The sequence below is a fragment of the Haliotis rufescens genome, unplaced genomic scaffold, assembly GCF_023055435.1.
Source record: "Haliotis rufescens isolate VD_foot unplaced genomic scaffold, xgHalRufe1.0.p SCAF_7, whole genome shotgun sequence".
Lineage (NCBI taxonomy): Eukaryota > Metazoa > Mollusca > Gastropoda > Lepetellida > Haliotidae > Haliotis > Haliotis rufescens.
In genome coordinates, this window is record NW_025964361.1 from 36,122,513 (window position 1) to 36,145,023 (window position 22,511).

Below are 22,511 nucleotides of genomic sequence, written 5' to 3' on the forward strand. Positions count from 1 at the left end.
TCTTCCACTGGTTTGTCGTACACGGTCATTACATTGATCACTTAAATATAAGCGAAAATAAACATAATTTTCATAATCATAAGAAATCTCTGCTAAAAGCATTGCAAGATTGCGACTATATCATAAGCATGTGTTTATGAATAACAATCAAATAGGGATAATTCCAGGTGTTCGCGATAGGGTGAGCGTATCCTTGCCCAACCGGTAGCACCCGTCTCACACACACACACACACACACACACACACACACACACACACACACACACTCTCACACACACACACACACACACACACACACACACACACACGCACACGCACACGCACACGCAGACACACACACATACATGCAAATTCAATTGTTCACCTGAAAAATCACGGGACCATATAGTACAAGTCAAACAGTGAATTGCATCTGACATCACGTGTGTTACCGATGCGTCAAATTTGGAAAATTCTTTTACAGAAAGTTACAATTATGGAATCATATCATCCTTTATATGCGTGTCATTCTAGGTCAACCAATTGGCGACTCTGGCCGATCTTGTGGTCCGTCTTGGGTTATAGAGAATTGAATAGTCATACTTCTGAACAAGAACACTCTTTAACCAAAGTATGTATATGCGCATTCTGATTGGTTTGTCGTGTTTTACCACAGAATATTTATCGATAGGGACAGGAGTCTACTTGCTGGTTACGGAAAGGGGCGAGTATGTAACGGAGCTCGTATATTACAGTGATTCTGTGTAAGGAACAATAGGCGGGCACCTGCACAAGCCATTCAGGGTGCAGCAATCCAGAGAACACATGTTCGCTGCGGAGAAATAGCTTGCGCCCCTCACAATGGCATCGCCAGAGTAAACGTGCAATAACGACTGACAGTAAGCAATAACTTCAGGATATTGGCTTTGTCAGATCGGAAGGATAATTACTTGTTTTGTTTCACAGCTGGTTATATTGGCGCACAGGAGTGAACAGGTAATTAGTGAAATAGACAAGTTGAAACGCATGTGCATTGCAAATATGAGGTAATGTGACGTGGGGATGATTGTAGATTATTAAATGAGAAATTTGTCCGATGGAAAGAAGAGATATTGGTAGATGTATATTAATGTAGGTATCGCAGCTGAAGGGTTGGAAACGGAGAGAGACAAAAGAGGGGGTGGAGGTGGGGAGGAGGAGGAGGACGAGGTTGGGGGATTGAGGAAAAAGATGCAGAGGCCGAGATGTTTACAGAGAGAGAGAGAGAGAGAGTGAGAGACAGAGATAGGGCGTGAGAGACTGAGAGAGAGCGTGAGAGAGAGAGAGAGCGAGCAAGAGAGAGCGAGCGAGAGAGTGAGAGACAGAGAGGGGGCGTGAGAGAGAGACTCAGAGAGAGCGAGAGTGAGTGAGATAGAGAGAGAGGGGGCGAGCAAGAGAGAGACAGCGAGCGAGAGAATGAGAGACAGAGAGGGGGCGTGAGAGAGACACAGAGAGAGAGCGAGAGAGAGAAAGAGAGAGAGACTAAATGTGGTTATACCACCGAGGAAAAATGTAAGCATGTCATCTTCATCTTGCGTTTAAAAGTTCACCATCGTACTCACAACAAGATCATCATTAGGTATTGAAAGGAAACTGTCACGAGAGAGAGATTCACAGTGCAATGTAGACAGAGACTTTGAGAGTGAATTTGGCTTACTCCACTTGGAGTGTCAGCTTGGTGTAGGACGAAGGCCAGTGAATAATGACTTTAGGATCTTTTTTCAAATGTCAGTCAAGGAAAAGAGACGTTGAGAGTGTAGTGATGTGGAGGGGGTTAGCAACAAGAGATGGACGGATAGATTTCTGCCAGAATCTTGGTTCAGTTCCAATTTGGGTGTTCTAAGGCGTGTTTCGACACTTCCTTAAGTGCCTTAGTCGCTATAAGTGGAAGAAAATAAGCTAAAGTGGCAAAAGGTCTGCCACAATGCTGAAGTCTAGTCGTGATACACACGAGCTGTATTTTCTCAGAGATGTTTACAGAATGTATATTGTAAATAATTAAAAAATGCTCTCTGCTTTGGTTGCGCTTGTGTGGTGGATCTTTCTAGTTTCTCTGGTTCCTACCCAAACACAACATACAACTCTGCGTTGTTTTATTTGTATTGTATGATTGGCATAAATAAACAAATAATTCCAAACAGACATTGTCAGGCCAGGTACATACATAGTAAAGTAGAAACAAACAGGATATATTGTTCTTTCTTTTTGTCTGGATGAATAGTTGGATGAGAAAATGGTTAACGCATTCGTCATTGCTTCGGGATGTGTTCGATTCCTCATGTGGTTTTGGGTGTTAAACGCATTCTCTGCGTGTATATCACCGCAGTGTTGCCACATCACTAAATGATTCGTGATGTTAGGCTACACTTGATTTTTGGTTAGGATTACGTTTTTGTTTCCCAAATATTCTGGTCGGAATGTCGAAAAAAAGGTTTTCTTATAATCCCAATTTCAAATAATTTCTTCTAAATGTAGATGGTTGAAAAAGAAAAAAGTGGATCTATAAATTATATACACTCTTCAAAAAAAGAAACGCACATGTAGATTTTTAGTTAATGTTTTGTACCTAATAAAGTCGATATATTTAATTTAATATCATAGATACAAATATGAAATTTTGGAGCTAGATAGTCACATGTTATCGTTGTACAGAGGCACTGACAATTGTTCCTTGTCATGTTACATAAGGCCAAAAGGTTGCGCTGAACTCAGTATCTCGTGTGACCGCCCCGGTCAGCAATCACGGCTCTGCATCTCCTTGTCACTGACTGGATAAGTGTACGAATTCTGTCCTGTGGAATTCTGCGCCACTCTGCTTGTAACGCGTTGGCCAGTTGTAGGAGTGTCTGCGGCGTGTTCTGACGTTGACGTCGATCGAGTTCATCCCAGAGGTATTCGATTGGTTTGAGATCTGGAGATCTCGACGGCCAGGGCAAGGCGTTGATGTTGGCATTATGCGGGTAGTATACACGTGCTGTGTGCGGTGGAGCGTTGTCCTGTTGAAACAGCTCCCTCTGGCTGTCAATGATTGGAAGAAGGTAAGGTTGAAGAATTTGATTCATGTAGCGATTTGCTGTCAAATTTCCCTAAACCACAACCAAGTCGGATCTCGTGGTGTATGATATGTCCCCCCTCCTACACCATGACACTACCGCCACCAAAATTGTCGAATTCACGTACACAATGTGGGGCAAAACGCTCATTTCGACGACGACAAACACGTTGTTTTTCATCTCGCCGGTTTCTCAAATTCCAAGGATGTAAGGTATAGCACCAACGCAAGCGTCGCTGTCGATGGATCTGTTGCAAAACAGGGGCGATAACTGTTCTTCTGGGTCGGATTCCAGCCTCGCGAAGATGGTTCCTGACAGTCTGGTCCGATATCCTCCTCAAACCAGGGATGCGTCCTGCAGTCTCCGTAGCTTGCAGTCTCCGTACCTGTGGCATTGCGATGACGTAGGTGGAACTGTCGAATGTAGCGATCCTGTCCAGGGGTGGTAACCCTCGGTCGGCCGCTTCTCGGACGGTCTGCACTGGAATTGAACTGTGTGTATCGGTCACAAAGGCGGCAAATGGTGCTGTGGTGGACGTTGAAGTGGCGTGCAACAGAAGACTACGATTCCCCCGTTGGATACGTCCTATGGCGATGTTCCGAGCGGCAGCGCCGAGTCTCAGCATTTTCGAACTTGAAAAATGTTGACAATTGAATGACAAATTATTGGCTTATCCTTGCCTTTTATAACCACTACCATGAATAACGAATGCCATAACTTGTACGTGCACTTTGCTTTACTGTTTTCCTCCATGACAGTTTTGAACAAGTGTGAAAAGAATGCCGTTTAAGACATTGCACATCGACAATGGCTGCGTTTTGACGCACTGTTTGTCGAATATTAGGCCACCAAAATTTTCCAATAACATATATCCAATTTATATACCGGATTTTTTGTGTAGTAAGGTTCAATGAACTTCATACTACCTGTGCGTTTAAGAGTGTATTTAAGGTAATATACTTATATTGATAGCAACAGTAAATGAGTTTCTTTTACCCTTTTGTTTATTTCGTGTCAGCGGAATAAGAAAAAAACTGCTTTTGATTTATATTTATCAAATATTTCAAATTTCAATTTTTGGAGTAGGCGTATAGGCGTCAAAAACCCTCTGGCCTTAAAGGAGCTTGGGCATGTCTCCATATCTTAGCCTTATGACGTAATTGTACGTTTATGTATGAGGGTTACGACCATCTTGGATGCTTTGAAGAACGGGTACAATTAAATTAAGCACTACAAATATTGTTAGTCTATGTTGAAGATATACAGTGCAAAGATCATTTTGTGGAACGGACATTGGTTCATTGCAACTGTCTTCACAGTGCCGTTAGGAGTCGCTCAAACCTAGCCCCCTTAATATTAGTGAGGTGCACGCACTGTCGTCAATGTGCAGGCCAGTTCCAGCCAATGTTACAGTGGCATCATCGTACGTATGGTTTTTTTTATTTACCAGAAGCAATAACATGCAATATTTATGTCCGTTTGTTTTATGCATATGCCACAAACATGTTTTTGTATGTTCCCTGATGCATCGTTGTGACGAGACATAAAGTCCACATGCAATATATGCATAGATATCGCTTGTTTTGAATAAATCACTCCTCCCAAATGTCAAGTTCGGATGACAAGACCAACACATGCCTCTATATCAATTATCAGAACACAGGAATCGTAAAAGCCCATTTAGACTTACTGACGGCCACATGTCTTGGGGAAACCACAAATCTGCCAATTTCACAACTCGTTTTGTACAAATCAGCCGCTATATGCAGCGACTAATCACATTTGTCTTTGACGACGTGGTCAGATGCCGTGGACAGGAAGGAGTGACCATTGGGCATTCAGGCTACCATGACCAGAGGCCAAGAATAACTAGCTCCATTCATGTTGTCCGAGTGGACAGGGGAGGTTCTGACCACAGCGTTGATGAGAGGTGAAGTGACCAGTAAGTGGATTTCAAGTGATAATTGGATTTCGAAAAACTCCTTCTCAACTCTGACTTTATGCCAGAGACCGTTCAAACGAGCCTAGAGGCATTTCAAGACAGCTGAAGACAATGGATCCACATGTCAGTCTGCATGGTCAATTGGAAGAAAACGATGATCGAAAACTAGGAAACCTAAGGGGGTCGGGAATTAGTTGATGTAAATTCGTCCTCAACTCCGGTTCAGTTAATGATAAGAATGCATATTGTTTACATGTATTTGGAACAAATCGGACAAATTAAACCCCAGCTGCTTTCACATGTCATTAAACGACAATTAAGATGGATAAATTGATATCTTAATGTCAACTCAAACACACTTCAATTTTGTTTTGTTACATCCGGTCAGTTCCTTGCGTTGTGAAAGTTTTGGTGATGCGGCGATTGTTTGTGTGGATATAATTAAATGACGATGGAGGACGTTATTATTATACGTTATACATCAAATGGGAGAATGTTTGTGTACACTACAGTAAATGTTAAAATAACAGTCTGTTTCATTGTTTGGTATTATTTTCAAACACATCTAATGCGCACGGTTCGTGCATCACATGGTGTACATCTACTCCGTGATGGAGGGTACCCAAGTGTTTAAAGCGATCGCTCGTCACACCAAACAAACAGGTTCGGTTTCCCCATGTGTTCAATATGTGCAACCCATTGTATCTGAAACACATAAGGTTAAGTTAAATATTCAACAGTGCATATAAAACGTTTACAAAACAAACAAATGTAAAAGCATGTACATATAATAATCATTTGGCGCGAATAAAAACTGTAAATATGTAACAGTTATCAGCACGTTGAATAACACATTGTAACATCATCAGCGATGGGTTTTTCAAACGTCCTTTTTTAAATAGGAAAACGAGACATTTTCTTTTTCTTCAGTGAGTGAGTGAGTTGGGTTTAACGCCGCTTTTAACAGTATTCCAGTTATATCACGGCGTGTCAGCTTAATGTGGGAGGAAAGCCCGAAGTGATGCAGGTCTCAGACGTTTACCACTTCGGTGAAACCCACGAGCACGGGTATGGTGCTGACCATCCTAGAAACATAATCGGGGCCAACGGGGATTCGAAACCCACAATCATAGGTTTCTGGCATGCCCAAGGGACGCAACTCTGCACAGCGAATCGCGGCGCCTTAGACGACTGGGCCACCCGTGCCCCCCCTATTTCTTCAGAATACATGTAGGATATCTGACTGTGATCTGCTTGAATATGACACCTTTATCAGGCAACAGATGAGATCAGCATGATATTTGACGGAAACTCCAAATGGTCTTATTCGTTTTTTTAGTTATTTTTGTCTAAAACACATACAGTCAGTGATGCAGACAGGACGTTAAAGATGCTACTTCATCACTTGTTATAATAGATGATTAGCTGTTGTTATACACGTATATGTTGTAATATATTGTGCTGGCCACGTCAGCAAAGAACACAGCTTTAGGTTACAACGTTTCATTGATGACCTTGTGGCAATAGGATTGCCTCCCTTTGTCGTGCAAGGATCTGCAGAACGTGAGCTCGTGGTTCGAATCTCAATTATGATTTGTATGTCTATATCACATCCGTACTCGATGGTTTCGCCTGGGACACCATGCAATATATTTATTCTCTCTGTTTTCTAAGGAAGCCCTTTAGGGCTTTTTGTTTTCTTATTTTTTATTGACATTTCAAGATACTAAGTGAAATATCAAGATGCTACGCTGAAATTCAAGACAGTGAGATGAAATTTCAAGATACATTCTAAGTTTAAATTTCAAAATAATGAGTGAGTATGGTTTTACGCCGATTTTAGCAATATTCCAGCAACATCACGTTTGAAATTTCAAGATACTGAGTTGAAATTTGAAGATAATGATCTTGAAATGTCAACGTATGTATCTTGAAATTTCAACTTTGTATCTTGACATTTTAGCATAGCATCTTGAAATCTCAACTTACTATCTTGAAAACAAAATAACAGGTGACCCTAAACATTTTCTTCATTTTCACCAAAATGGTTAACTAAATACTGTAAGGGACATTCTCGTGTTGTGGGGATAGTTGGCTTGTTTCCGAAGGTCGAGGACCGCCTCCGTGGTCTAGTGGTAGAGTGTCCGCCCGGAGAGCGGAAGGTCCGGGGTTCGATCCCCGGCTGCGTCATACAAAAAGACGTTAAAAGATGGTACTTGTTGTTACCCTGTCTGGCGCTCGGCATTAAGGGGCTAAAACAAGGACTGGTCGGCTCGGAGTCAGTTTACTGTTTAACTGCGGCATGGTATCTCAGTGGGCTAGCACTATAAATCGGCATCAGTCCGGACTAGTACAAGCAGCCACAGACGCACACACATGCATGCACGTCGCTATATAAGTGCAATAATGTTGGACGCGACGTTAAACCCCATTTCACCTCATCTCAAAGGTCGGGATTACGAGAATGCGAGAATGTCGCTTACAGCTTTTCAATACTAACGGGGCGGTCGGGTAGCCTAGTGGTTAAAGCGTTCGCTCGTCACGCCGAAGACCCGGGTTCGAATCCCGAAATGGGTACAAAGTGTGAAGCCCATCTCTGGTGTCCCCCGCCGTGATATTGCTGGAATATTGCTAAACCTCACTCACTCAATACTAACGACATATGTTTTACGACAAATGTCTCACGCTGTAATAAAACTTTAATATTGTTCCAAATGGCGTCAATCCCACCGTGTCACTTAGTCAAAGGTGGAATATGAAATCAACATATATGTTACGTATGTCTTTCTTATCAAATTTGTCTGACACTGTTGAAAACATGTCAACATGTCATAAATAGTTGACATTCAAAACCAATCAAAATTCCTTATCATTAGCGTGGTATCACAGGCATGCGTAAGGCATAGTCCGTAATCGTTAAAAAACCGCGGGAGATGAAGTAATCAATTTCAAAATGTCGCCTGAGGTGTCACAACACTCGTTATAACGATAACGATAATTACTGCAATAGATCACAGGGAAAGGGGTATTTAACTCCAGGGGAGTATTATATATTCATGTTCTGGCCCTGTATGATCATAATGAAATTTGTATGTGGATATGAAGGCCGTGTTTTTGTGTTAATGTCAAGTGACGTGTGATGACTGATTGACAAGGTATGATCGGTCTCGAACCAGGAAACGATGTGGATTTCATTGTGATGCGTGTCCGTCATGCAGGGACGTCAGGGACGTGATGTTCGTAACTCGCAATAAACAAATAAACATTTATCAACACATCTTAATACACAAGCAGAACTCCCTAAATGTCTCATTATAAAACGAAACAGCTGTTGTGGGAACATTTGATTATGTCTTTTTGTCACAGTGGTCGGAAGGAGGATATGAACATACTGGTATTTTCAATGTAGAGCAAGTTTACCTGAAGACTCACCCGCGCTAAACTGAATTTGGGAACGAGCCGGTGTGTCAAATGGGATCACGTCCCACCGCTTATTGTGACATAGAACATAGGAAAATAAGACACCAAATTTCAAGGTCTCAGTTGTCCTCAAAACTTGAAATACACCCTCTCAATCGATCCCTATCGTGTGTTCTACACAAATTGTTTTGACACACGTACTTTGAATATTGTAGTGACCACTACTCTACATTTTATAAACAATAATTACACGACAACAACTCCGAAAAATGGACTTTTCTGTAAATATTTAGCTTCCGCGTTGATTTGGCTGTTTCAATCAGAGGTGTTTATTGTGATTTGATACTTTTGCTTGACCAATCAGAAACGAATTATTTTCCACTTAAATGTCCATTAATAACACCGGGCATCAAGTCACGTTTTTTTGCAGTGATTACATGCGTTGAGGCTTGGTAACTCGAAGTCTTGGGGACAGTAGAAAATAAATCGTTCTAGCCGTAGTTCGAGTCATGCTGCTTATAGAACATAAGGTGTCAAACATTGTATTGCGTTATTGCAGTTAACGATGTTTTACAACAGTAACCCACAGGGATACCAAATACCAAATATATTATATTATATATTATTTCAATTGTAAGACGTTTCATCCGAAAAGCTATTTTATTAACCTCTTAATAGTTAAATCCCCATATTATAACTCCAAACATCAAAGTCTATGTCTACGTTTATGAGTCTTGTTTGGTAGGGACAAAGCAACGGTAACCGACATATATCATTTTACTCACTTACAGTTACAAAGTAACAGAGGAATTCGTGTCATTTTTTCTTATTCAGAAAATCAACCAGTTACTACAAAAGACCAGATAGCGATGAAAGGTTTCTTTATACCACACCACCCCATCCGGTTCGGCGTCTATCATGATGTTTGACTATCAGCATGACATTGTGGCCAAAGTTTACCCATGTCTATGTCAACATATGGCCGTCCACGACTGACAGCCGTCATGCCCCGGGGTGTCCATTTCAGCTTTGGGTGTGTTTGTCCATCTAATACAGTCCACTCTCCTTCACTTCGCTGTCCACTCCCTCACAATGTGACCGTAATGACCACTGCCCGTGCACTATAATCATATTCTTGACCACGAACCGGTTGTCCTTCTATAAACAGTCGGCATACGGACGTGTGAATCGCGACAGATACAGTGTCAATATCGTTGTCAATATCACCGTTTGTCACACTGCCGTTTGATGTCTTACTCCGATTTCCCATTGAGGGGGGCTAGGGTGGTCACATGGCGTTATATACGCGTTAAGCTCATCGATATGGAATATTTGCATGTGATCACGTGTGCTGGTGACATGTATTGTAACCGACTTAATGTGTCATGCATGTCAATTGCAGACTTAATATGTCACGTGTTTGACAGTGTTATGATTTGACTGACGGTCATCAGCACCATTGAGCACATTTACATTTCACATTGACAGACATCGCGTTAATCCAGGTCTACGAGTGAGTGAGTGAGTGAGTTGGGTTTAACGCCGCTTTTAACAATATTCCAGTTATAGCACGGCGTGTCTGCTTAATGTGGGAGGAAAGCCCGAAGTGATGCAGGTCTCAGACGTTTACCACTTCGGTGAAACCCACGAGCACGGGTATGGTGCTGACAAACCTAGAAACATAATCGGGGCGAACCGGGATTCGAACCTACAATCATAGGTTTCTGGCGTGCCTAAGGGACGCAACTCTGCACAGCGAATCGCGGCGCCTTAGACGACTGGGCCACCCGTGCCCCCTCCAGGTCTACGAGAAACAATCCAAGATACGTGTGTATGTCATGCCTGGCGGATGCTTCCAAAGCAAGAACACCTAAAATCTGATCTAATAATTTGAGAATATCTCGATTCAATTATTTTTCAACTGTCTGGCTTCTTCTCTGTGTGATCGCCAAATATTGCTTCGTATAGTTTATATTTAGTATTATAAGTATAACTTTAAAGTTCGACAGACATTATTTTTATATATTACCTGCCTACCGATAATCAAAATTGCCCCAACGAATCTTCAGTTTGTATTCTGTTGTCGAATATATCAAATTGGCGATTAGTTCCATTATCAAGGTGAGGTGAGATGTAATGGGGTTTAACGTCGCGTCCAAGATTACTGCACTTATATAGCGACGTGCATGTACGTGTGTGTGGCTGCTTGTACTAGTCCGGACTGATGCCGATTTATAGTGCTAGCTCACTGAGACACCATGCCGCAGTTTAACATGAATACCCCACTCAGACACAGTATACTGACTCCGAGCCGACCAGTCCTTGTTTTAGCCGCTTAATGCCGAGCGCCAGACAGGGTAACAACATGTACCATCTTTTAACGTCTTTTGGGTTGACGCGGCCGGGGATCGAACCCCGGACCTTCCGCTCTCCGGGCGGACGCTCTACCACTAGACCACGGAGGCGGTCCGTTCCATTACCAATACACCTGCTCTACATAGACAGACGCACGCACACACACATCACACACATACACACACACCAAAAAAAATGACAAAAAACCCATCACAGACACAGACACACACTGAATCCACAACAGGACACTACAAAGAAGGTAGATGCTGCATTATGTAAATCATTCACTTAAAGTAAAATTAACTCTGCCAGATTATACATGAATAATCTATCTGCCTAGTTCAATAACGTTGGATCAAATAAGAATGAGACGAACCAATTCCCGTGAGTTGTTATTTAACGCTTAAAAGGTAACCTTTTCCTGTTTGATTTGTGTGTAAAGACAGTAAATCTTGTGACAATTCAGTTAACATACATATTCGCTTTGCAGAGTTGCGTCCCTTGTGCATGCCAGAAACATGAACTGCGATCTATTAACCCTATCATTTTTTTTGTGAGATGCGATATTTTATTTATTTCATGTTTTGCTTGTTATAATGATCTAGAATATAGTTGGGTTTTTTTTCATGAGAAGACGAATATGACTTATTCATCTGTCATATCTGGATTAAGATCAATATGTAATATTTTGCAAAGTGACAGAAAGCCGTCGAAGCTGATGTGTTTTCGAGAGAATCAAAACAACAACGACAAAGAAGAAAGGATTTGGTACCAAAATAGATGTACATTAATACACGAGATTCTGGCGCTAGTGTGTCTCTCCGAACTAATGCATAACGTATATGTGTAGGTGATAAATACAAAGTTAGCAGTTCCCAGCGCATGTACAGGTGTTAGATGTAAGATGTAATAGTAACTGAGTGAGTTTGGTTTAACGCCGCTTTTAACAGTATTCCAGTATATCGCGGCGTGTGAGCTTAATGTGGGAGTAAAGCCCGAAGTGATGCAGGTGTCAGACGTTTACCACTTCGGTGAAACCCAGGAGCGCGGTGCTGACAAACCTAGAAACATTGTCGGGGCGAACCGGGATTCGAACCTACAATCATAGGTTTCTGGTGTGCCCAAGGGACGCAACTCTGCACAGCGAATCGCGGCGCCTTAGACGACACGGCCACCCATGCCCCCGTTGGGTGTTATACTGTTAAACACATATCATGTCATTCTCTACACAACTGTAAGAATAACACTTGTTAATGCATTTGTGATTATTTGCATACAATTATTCGAGGTTGACGAGGATGCTGAACCAGTACAGCTTGAATCTGGAAACATATAACTGAATTTTACCATTCCGACGTGATAATTCGATGGATATTTTATATAAGTCTGTTTAGCACATCGCCTTGTGTTGTACTCATGTTGTGTGCTACGGGCATATTTGAAAACTACGGAAGCGTAGAAGGGCCACGGTGAATTTTTTTTGTCTAAGTATCTTCTACGTAGGACTTAGTATCTGCTACGAAGGACTTACTATCTCCTACGTAGGACTTAGTATCTCCTACGTAGGACTTATTTTCTCCTACGTAGGGCTTACTATCTCCTACGTCCTACGTAGGATACTAAGTCCTGCGTAGGAAATAGTGATTCTAGGCCATACTAAGTCCTACGTAAGAGATAATAAGTCCAAGTAAGAGATAGTAAGTCCTACGTAGGAGATAGTAAGTCCTAAGTAGGAGATAGTAATTCCAGGCCATACTAAGTCCTACGTAGGAGATCGTAAGTCCCCCGTAGGAGATAGTAAGTCCTACGTAGGAGATAGTAAGTCCTAAGTAGAAGATAGTAATTCCAGGCCATACTAAGTCCTACGTAGGAGATCGTAAGTCCCACGTAGGAGATAGTAAGCCCTACGTAGGAGATAGTAAGTCCTACGTAGGAGATAGTAAGTCCTACGTAGGAGATAGTAAGTCCTACGTAGGAGATAGTAAGTCCTACGTAGGAGATAGTAAGTCCTATGTAGGAGATAGTAAGTCCTACGTAGGAGATAGTAAGTCCTACGTAGGAGATAGTAAGTCTTACGTAGGAGATAGTAATTCTAGGCCATACTGAGTCCTACGTAGGAGATCGTAAGTCCTACGTAGGAGATAGTAAGCCCTACGTAGGAGATAGTAAGTCCTACGTAGGAGATAGTAAGTCCTACGTAGGAGATAGTAAGTCCTACGTAGGAGATAGTAAGTCCTACGTAGGAGATAGTAAGTCCTATGTAGGAGATAGAAAGCCCTACGTAGGAGATAGTAAGTCCTACGTAGGAGATAGTAAGTCCTACGTAGGAGATAGTAAGTCCTATGTAGGAGATAGTAAGTCCTACGTAGGAGATAGTAAGTCCTACGTAGGAGATAGTAAGTCCTACGTAGGTGATAGTAATTCTAGGCCATACTGAGTCCTACGTAGGACATCGTAAGTCCTACGTAGGAGATCGTAAGTCCCACGTAGGAGATAGTAAGCCCCACGTAGGAGATAGTAAGCCCTACGTAGGAGATAGTAAGTCCTACGTAGGAGATAGTAAGTCCTACGTAGGAGATAGTAAGTCCTATGTAGGAGATAGAAAGCCCTACGTAGGAGATAGTAATTCTAGGCCATACTGAGTCCTACGTAGGAGATAGTAAGCCCTACGTAGGAGATAGTTAGTCCTACGTAAGAGATAGTAAGTCCTACGTAGGAGATAGTAAGTCCTAAGTAGGAGATAGTAATTCTAGGCCATACTGAGTCCTACGTAGGAGATCGTAAGTCCTACGTAGGAGATAGTAAGCCCTACGTAGGAGATAGTAATTCTAGGCCATACTGAGTCCTACGTAGGAGATAGTAAGCCCTACGTAGGAGATAGTTAGTCCTACGTAGGAGATAGTAAGTCCTACGTAGGAGATAGTAAGTCCTAAGTAGGAGATAGTAATTCTAGGCCATACTGAGTCCTACGTAGGAGATCGTATGTCCTACGTAGGAGATAGTAAGCCCTACGTAGGAGATAGTAAGTCCTATGTAGGAGATAGTAAGTCCTACGTAGGAGATAGTAAGCCCTACGTAGGAGATAGTAAGTCCTACGTAGGAGATAGTAAGTCCTATGTAGGAGATAGTAAGCCCTACGTAGGAGATAGTAAGTCCTACGTAGGAGATAGTAAGTCCTACGTAGGAGATAGTAAGTCCTACGTAGGGGATACTTAGACAAAACAAATTCACCGTGGCCCCACTACGCTTCCGTAGAAAACTAAAACAAAGCGTTTCTGTATTTTTTCTACAACATATTGACAGGTATTGGCGATATAAAATATGTAATAATGTGACATACCTGAGCTTATGTAGTGACCTCATCATCGCCACTCCATTAACGAGACACATGCAACTTTATGATTAAGTCATTGAGTCATTAATGTCATCGATCAGCTGTTGCATGTTTTTATCAGGTAGTCACGTGACAAACATAGCTTATGTGTTTGGGGATTGACATATCCGTTAAAATATAATTTTAAAAATAAAGAGGTTTTGAAGGTCTAACACATTTATTATGTGCGAATGTTAATTGAACGTGATGCCGCCAATAGGTTAGCCTTTCACACAGACCCTGATACAAATATATCAAGTACAGCCCATGCAAGTCTATAACATTTGGCAAGTCTAGATTACTGCAGTATCAGGAATGAAGAGAGTCTCTGTGCTCCTTTTTATTATATCTTTATTAAGATAATTTAACAATTGTTTTCTTCTGTACGATATGTTCATTTCAGAGACTAGATGTTAGTCTACCAATAGGTATGATAAGGATGTTTTGTCTTTTAAAATACAATCTATTTTTTTTCAAATTATGTCTAGACAGTGTTGTGTTTTTATTCTTGTGCTTAAATGTCATTCATACTCCAATATAGACTAACACAAGTTTGATAGCGAAAAAAAAAATGATGTGTTTTTTTTCTGATAACCCCATGGCCCCATCAGCGGGGAAAGAACGTTGCTGTGATATTACCCTTTAAATACATTGATGATGCTTGGTATGTACTTGGGTTTCCTTGGAGCTGTCTGACAGGTGGCTGGATGGACGTGTGATTGTGTTGTCAGTAGAGGGGAATACGGCAGAGGCCGCACAGGCAGGAGTAGCCACGTACAGGCTGACATTACTATCACACACACGCATTGACGGTGTGAGTAAGATGTGGTTAGTTCCGCTTTAAGTAGCATTTTAGTGACATCACGGCGCTTTTATATGGCAAGAAAGTTGTACATTTCCGAGATCAAGACGTTTGCCACTTTGGTGAAACTCTCAGACATGCGTTAGTGGCCACCATTTGTTATTCTGGGTGGGATGGCTTTCTAAAAAAAAAGAAATGATAGTCTGTTTCCGAAAATGCTGAAAGAAATAATTTGATCTCAGGGCTTTCGCCGACAGAAGCAAAATTCCGTTTCGAACAAAATTCCAGAACTCTTCAACTTTGTGATTACAGTAAACTACATTCATAACGAACTGACGGATATAACGAACTTATTTTTTTTAGTCCCGGCCATTTGCTGTATATATGCTGTATATATATGCTTATAACGAACTACGGGTATACCGAACTAAACTTAGTGGTCCCTTTGAGTTCGTTATAACGATAGTTTAAGTCGACTCAGATGCAGTTGAGTAACTGTTCCCTGGTGTGGAACAAGCTGATGACTCGAACTTTCTAGATATTTTTCTAGATGTAGATACAGGCGCATGAATGAACGTACATCCAGACAAAGACAATAATGCAGGCAAATGCGTACACTACAGACAACGGACAGCGTGACAAGTTAGCTAGCACATATAGATGAACGTACAACCATATAGGCCGCTATCACAGGCAAACATAAGTCGACATTCAAGGGGGAACGGACAAAGTTCGGGTAACGGGTACACACCTATACAGACAGGCATACACGTGGCATCAGATATACAGACAGGCAGATACGTGGGTTCATATATACAGACAGACAGACACGTGGCTTCAGATATACAGACGGGCAGACACGTGGCTTCATATATACAGACAGGCAGATACGTGGGTTCATATATACAGACAGGCAGACACGTGGCATCAGATATACAGACAGGCAGATACGTGGGTTCATATATACAGACAGGCAGACACGTGGCTTCAGATATACAGACAGGCAGACACGTGGCTTCATATATACAGACAGGCAGATACGTGGGTTCATATATACAGACAGGCAGACACGTGGCTTCATATATACAGACAGGCAAACACGTGGCTTCAGATATACAGACAGGCAGACACGTGGCTTCATATATACAGACAGGCAGATACGTGGGTTCATATATACAGACAGGCAGACACGTGGCTTCATATATACAGACAGGCAGACACGTGGCTTCAGATATACAGACAGGCAGATACGTGGCTTCATATATACAGACAGGCAGACACGTGGCTTCATATATACAGACAGGCAGACACGTGGCTTCATATATACATACAGGCAGACACGTGGCTTCAGATATACAGACAGGCAGACACGTGGCTTCAGACATACAGACAGGCAGACACGTGGCATCATTTATACAGACAGGCAGACAGGTGGCTTCAGATATACAGACAGGCAGACACGTGGCTTCAGACATACAGACAGGCGGACACGTGGCTTCATATATACAGACAGGCAGACACAAACACGGTTACAGGCTACAGAAATGTTTATGGAAGGTTGGGCTAACTGTCACATCAATTCCATATGCTAGCTCCTCTGCACCAGTGAGCCCTATCCGCATGCACTGAGTGTGCGTATCTGTGTACAGTTCCCCCTCTGATTCAACAATATGACACATGTCACTCTGATTCAAGAATATGACACATGTCACTGATTCAAGAATATGACACACATCACTCCGATTCAACAATATGACACATGTCACTGATTCAAGAATATGACACATATCACTCTGATTCAACAATATGACAAATGTCACTCTGATTCAATAATATGACATATGCCACTCTGATTCACAAATATGACACATGTCACACTGATTCAACAATATGAATTATATCACTCTGATTCAACAATATAACAGACATCACTCTGATTCAACAATATGACACACATCACTGTGATTCAACAATATGACACACACCACTGTGACTCAACAATATGACACATATCACTGTGATTCAACAATATGATACATATCACTCTGATTCAATAATATGACATATGCCACTCTGATTCACAAATATGACACATGTCACTCTGATTCAACAATATGAATTATATCACTCTGATTCAACAATATGACAGACATCACTCTGATTCAACAATATGACACACATCACTGTGATTCAACAATATGACACACATCACTGTGACTCAACAATATGACACATATCACTGTGATTCAACAATATGATACATATCACTCTGATTCAACAATATGATACATATCACTCTGATTCAACAATATGACACATGACTCCGATATAAAAAAATGTGGGACACAAAACACGGCTCGTTGTTCATCAAATTAGGGAGGACATCTTATTTGAAACTGATTTGAAAGAAAGAAGGACAATCACATTGGTAAGATGATGAGAGTGTATCGGTTGACAAGCAAGCCTCGCATTACAACTATGGATTGACCAAGGATGGGTGTAATTAGTTTGTCCTGAACGTTCCGATTGGCTATAGCTGAAATACACCTGGTTCACTTGCCTCACATTTAAAGGTAGTCATTGTGGATAATCACACGAAGTTCACATAACATGATGCAGGGTAGTCCGGGGACCTTTAGTCTCTATACGCTTTAATTGAGGCAAACAGGGCACAGCGATATGGAGAGGATGTCTGTGGACATAGGCCATTCAATATGTAGGATCAACATATTTCAAAGTGTTGCGCGGCAGAAATCAAGTTTGCAAAACACGCCTTGGAAGTTTAGTAAGTTTGCCAAAAATGTTCAGTGCTTGCCAAGCAAATGTATTCTCAACAAAAGACACAATCCCGCTATTATTTACATCAAGGCTCTTAAGAAACCACTCAAGTCTTAAGGTTGAGAAAAGACAACAATTGAGGAATATGTGAGGCCCCGGGAGGAGATGGCCGTCCCATTATCACGCTCAGTGTACACTCTTGGCGATGACACTGGGGGTGGGGGAGTGATGGAGAGGACCCTCTAGATTGTAGGAGGGGTCCGGGAGACTCTAAGAGGATGGGGATGTCGGTCAAATTTGACCACACATGTACATCAATGGTTTACAGACTTAGGTTGCTATTGAAAGACGAAGCTTTATTGTGGTCATGGATTTACATTCAGTGGGAAGGGATAATGGGGAGATTGTTAAAAAAAGATGGAGTTAGGCCCGTGTTTGATTATAAAAGGAGAAAGTCCGCGGGGGTTAGGCAAGGTGAATCATTTCCACCCCCACCTTTCACCTTATATTAGCAGACTTATCTGTTTGTGGATATAAGCTTTCGTCAGGCGTGACGTTTTTTCTAAACGGAACTTATTGAGCAATATGGTCGAATATCCCTCCTGTGGTCCGCGGTTGGGTTATTTGAATGGATAAATACGATGTATTTTTCTTTCAAAAGAAGTGATTGTCACTGTTTGCTTTACCTCTTAGTGCAATAGCCTTATAACTGTATGGACTAAGGATGCAGAAAATTGAATTTAAAACTTGGGGAATCTATTTTAAATACAGAATAGCTACAACAAATGTATAATTTGTTTTTCTGAATTCCCCACTTGGACCTGACAAACATGGGTTGACTTGCACGTTCAACGAGCCCCGTCGGTGACACGTAATCTGAACTTGGTCACGCATTGACCCAACCCATCCGAGGGATGGGGGATCTTTCGACTGATTAAATGAATTATGCAATGCAGCTTCACGATATCTTTATACAGCACACGGTATTGTTATGTCTATTGTGTTATGGGGATTACCTTATGTATATTACACCTGGTGTGACTGATGGAAGCTACAGGTAGGGAAGGACATTCTTACCTTTTCGCGGTTACCTGGTGTCATCACTGAATTTCAATGTTCCATTCATAAAATGTTCGTAATTATTTGCCTTTTACGCCCAATGGCATTTGTTTCAGCGGAAAATCGAGGCTTATTATTCTCTGGCGACTGAAATGCATATCTGTCGTTGATGGAGCGCATCGAACATGGTTGGTTGGTTGGTTGGTTATTTAACGCCGCACTCAGCAATATTCCAGCTATATGACGGCGGTATGTAAATAATCGAGTCTGGACCAGACAATCCAGTGATTGACATCATGAGCATCGATCCACGCAATTGGGATCGATGACATGCATCAACCAAGTCAGCGAGCCTGACCACCCGATCCCGTCAGTCGCCTTTTACGACAAGCATAGTCGCCATTTACGGCAAGCATGGGCTGCTGAAGACCTATTCTACCCCGGAATCTTCACGGGTCGCATCGAACATGAGTTGGTATGTTTCAAAATCAACAACGTATTCCCAGAGATGATATTTCGTTCAACTGATCCAACATATGTTTTGACAGAGAGTAAAGTGAATAATTCTTAAATAAGATCTTGCTAATATTAGCACAAAGTCCATACGTTATACTCCAGGGCCCACTTGCATAAAGCGATCTTAGCGCTAAGATGATCGTAACTCCTTTACTTTAACAAAGCTTTACGGTAGTCTTAGCACTAAAATTGCTTTGTGCAAGTGGGCCCAGGCATTCACTGAGTACCCTTGCTCTATACACATGCGTGTGCATTGAAGGAGTCAAGAAATCATCCTGTCCGATTTTCCAAATTGTATGTATGCATCTTGGTCTTGATCTTGTTCATTTACAATTATGCTTTTCTGTGTTTGAGAGTGAGTGAGTGTCTTCCTCTTAGCGTTGGGGGGCACGGGTGGCCCAGTCGTCTAAGGCGCCGCGATTCGCTGTGCAGAGTTGCGTCCCTTGTGCAGAGTTGCGAATGGCCAGAAACCTATGATTGCGGGTTCGAATCCCGGTTCGCCCTGATTATGTTTCAAGGTTTGTCAGTACCATACCCGTGCTCGTGGGTTTCACCGAAGTGGTAACCGTCTGAGACCTGCATCACTTCGGGCTTTCCTCCAACATTAAGCTGACACGCCGCGATATAACTGGAATACTGTTAAAAGCGGCGTTAAACCCAACTCACTCACTCACTAAGAACATTGAAATGTTCTCAGTACGTGCACTGACCACGAACCGCGAGTCTGTTTGTTGATGCAATGGGTACCAGTGCGAAGTCCTCTCGTAGAAAAGGACATATCACAAAGGAATTTCAAATCTATATCAACTTAACCTTTATCTTTAATAGATAACGTAATTTCATACTTTAAATTAAAAATAATTATCATCTAAAAAGCACACCAATTTAAAAAAACTCACAGAAGCGTGACCTATTTTATAATGGAAAGAAAAAGTGAATTACCGTAAAGTTCAATTCCAGCAACAATAGTGTTTCCACATGAATCCATCCCTCCGCGCAAACGCATCCGTGTTTTGGCTCTCCAGTGGACATGCGCGTTCGCGCACATGCTATATGATACAACAAAGTCGGCAATACCGCTGCTTCTTGAATGTCAATCTTGATGTAACTAACAAATGTCAATCGCTGTGTTCTTACACTCGGTTCTTCGGTGAGAAACATTCCCCTTGTAGAGAAACTCGAAACGTGTATTGTGTTGCAACGTTAATATTACCTTTCACGACAAAGATCACTTAACGTATCAAACAAAGACATGGCAATAATGGTTGTGCAGTTAATAACATGAAGCTTGGAGGTAGTCTGTCAAACAGGCTCTGAAACAAATATATTCCAATAAAGCTCATGCAAGTCTATGATAGTTGGCAAGACTAGATTACTGCTGTTTCATATGGAAATGAAGAGAGTCTCTGGGCTCGTTTTTATTATCTTTTATTAAAATAATTTATCCAAAAAATATTTTCTACTGGAAAATATTTTCATTTCTGAGACTAGATGTTAGTCTTGCACGTCGGTATCTGTATAACCTCCTTGACACATCAGCAAGGTTGTAACGCTCCTGCTTTGGAAGTGAGCAAGTATGGATTTAAGTCGATATTAGCAATATGCCAGCAATATCACGGCGGGGGACTAGACATGTGCTCATTGAACTCATGTGGGGAATCGTACCCCTAGGTTAACAGCGGCCCATCCTGCACTAGGCCTGCATGAAATACAATAAGACATCTTCAACATTCAACATTCTATGGTTATCTACTGACAACAGCCCGGCCGTTCAGTATCAAAATATCCTCATCAATCGTGTCTTATTCAATTATACGTCAACATTGTCCTGCATCTTTGAAATAGATGCTGACGTTAATGGAACTAAACGTATTGATTTTTTGTGTTATTTCATTGAGTTAGAAACTCTTTTGTCTGTTCTATGAAATATTTACCCCATCGATCACCATGCTTATGTATAAATATACTGTTTTGTACATTGAAGCCTGCTTGTCGGCAAATCAATCATCGTTAGATGCATTCTATCCTGACTTTTATCAAGTGTAACGTGATTCTTGCAGTCAATAAACTGCAGCATTCGACAGTGATGAATACAACAGGCAGTTGGACAATAGTGATAACCCTTGACCAGCTGAGCACGCTGCTGGCTCAAACAACGCTTGGACACTTTCATAAGATAGCAGAATTCATTAAATCGCGTCATTTATTTGACCAAATCGTTTCTTCATCGACTTTAGGTTTCCTCTTTGTTTGGGCGTCTGTCCAGGAAATTGACCGTACCCAAGAAAACACCCCCTGCTAATTCAGCCGGTCACGGAAGTCCCCCGGGGGTCCGGCCACGACCGAGGAAGGGAAGTCCAAGCTCTCAGAGTCGTTTTTGAAAATCTGATTATTGTTAAATTCTACTTAACCAGGCTCTCAAAATCCAGCCTGGTGGCTCCAAGTAAAGTCAATCTTCAAATGAACTGGCCTGAATGGAGTGGTCAGGGGTCTGAAGGCTTGACCAATGGTCACTTCAGATGACAGGCTTCGTAATCAGGGCCACGTCAGGTGGCCATATGGCTTCGTTTTGAATAGAAAAGATGGCACAAGGGAGCGGAGTCTCCGAGACAGTAGTCGATGGTTAATTGGGTTTTAAGGAGGCTATAATTAGTGTTAGCATACAAGGTCATCTTGTGAGGTCAGCTTGAAAGACATAGCCTGGCCTGGAATTTAAAATTAGATCATGTAATCACGAATTTCGTTTAATAATTCTAACCCTTGAAGCATAAACGTACCATCTGCGTAATAGAGTAGGTTTTCTCCCTTCCTTCAATTGTTTAACTTTTCTTTCTTTCTATCGTTCTGTATTTCTATTTCACTCTTTCTATTTCTCATTCATTCTGTCTTTCTCACTTCTCACGTATGGAATCATAGGGGATGTTTATAGTGAAGAGGAAATCTAAAATAATAGTTATTATCTAACTTTGGGATTCCGGAGTTTATGAACTATATACCTGGCTGACGTGTCACCGTGCCCACACTCATGCTATCAGCCACTAGTCTGTTTGACCAGAGCCCACTTGCACAAAGCGATCTTAGCGCTAGGATGGTCGTAACTACTTTAACATAGGCTTACAATAGTAGTAGTGCTAAGATCGCTTTGTGCAAGTGGGCCCTGGTTACACAGGCCGCCGTGATTAAAATGTAATTATG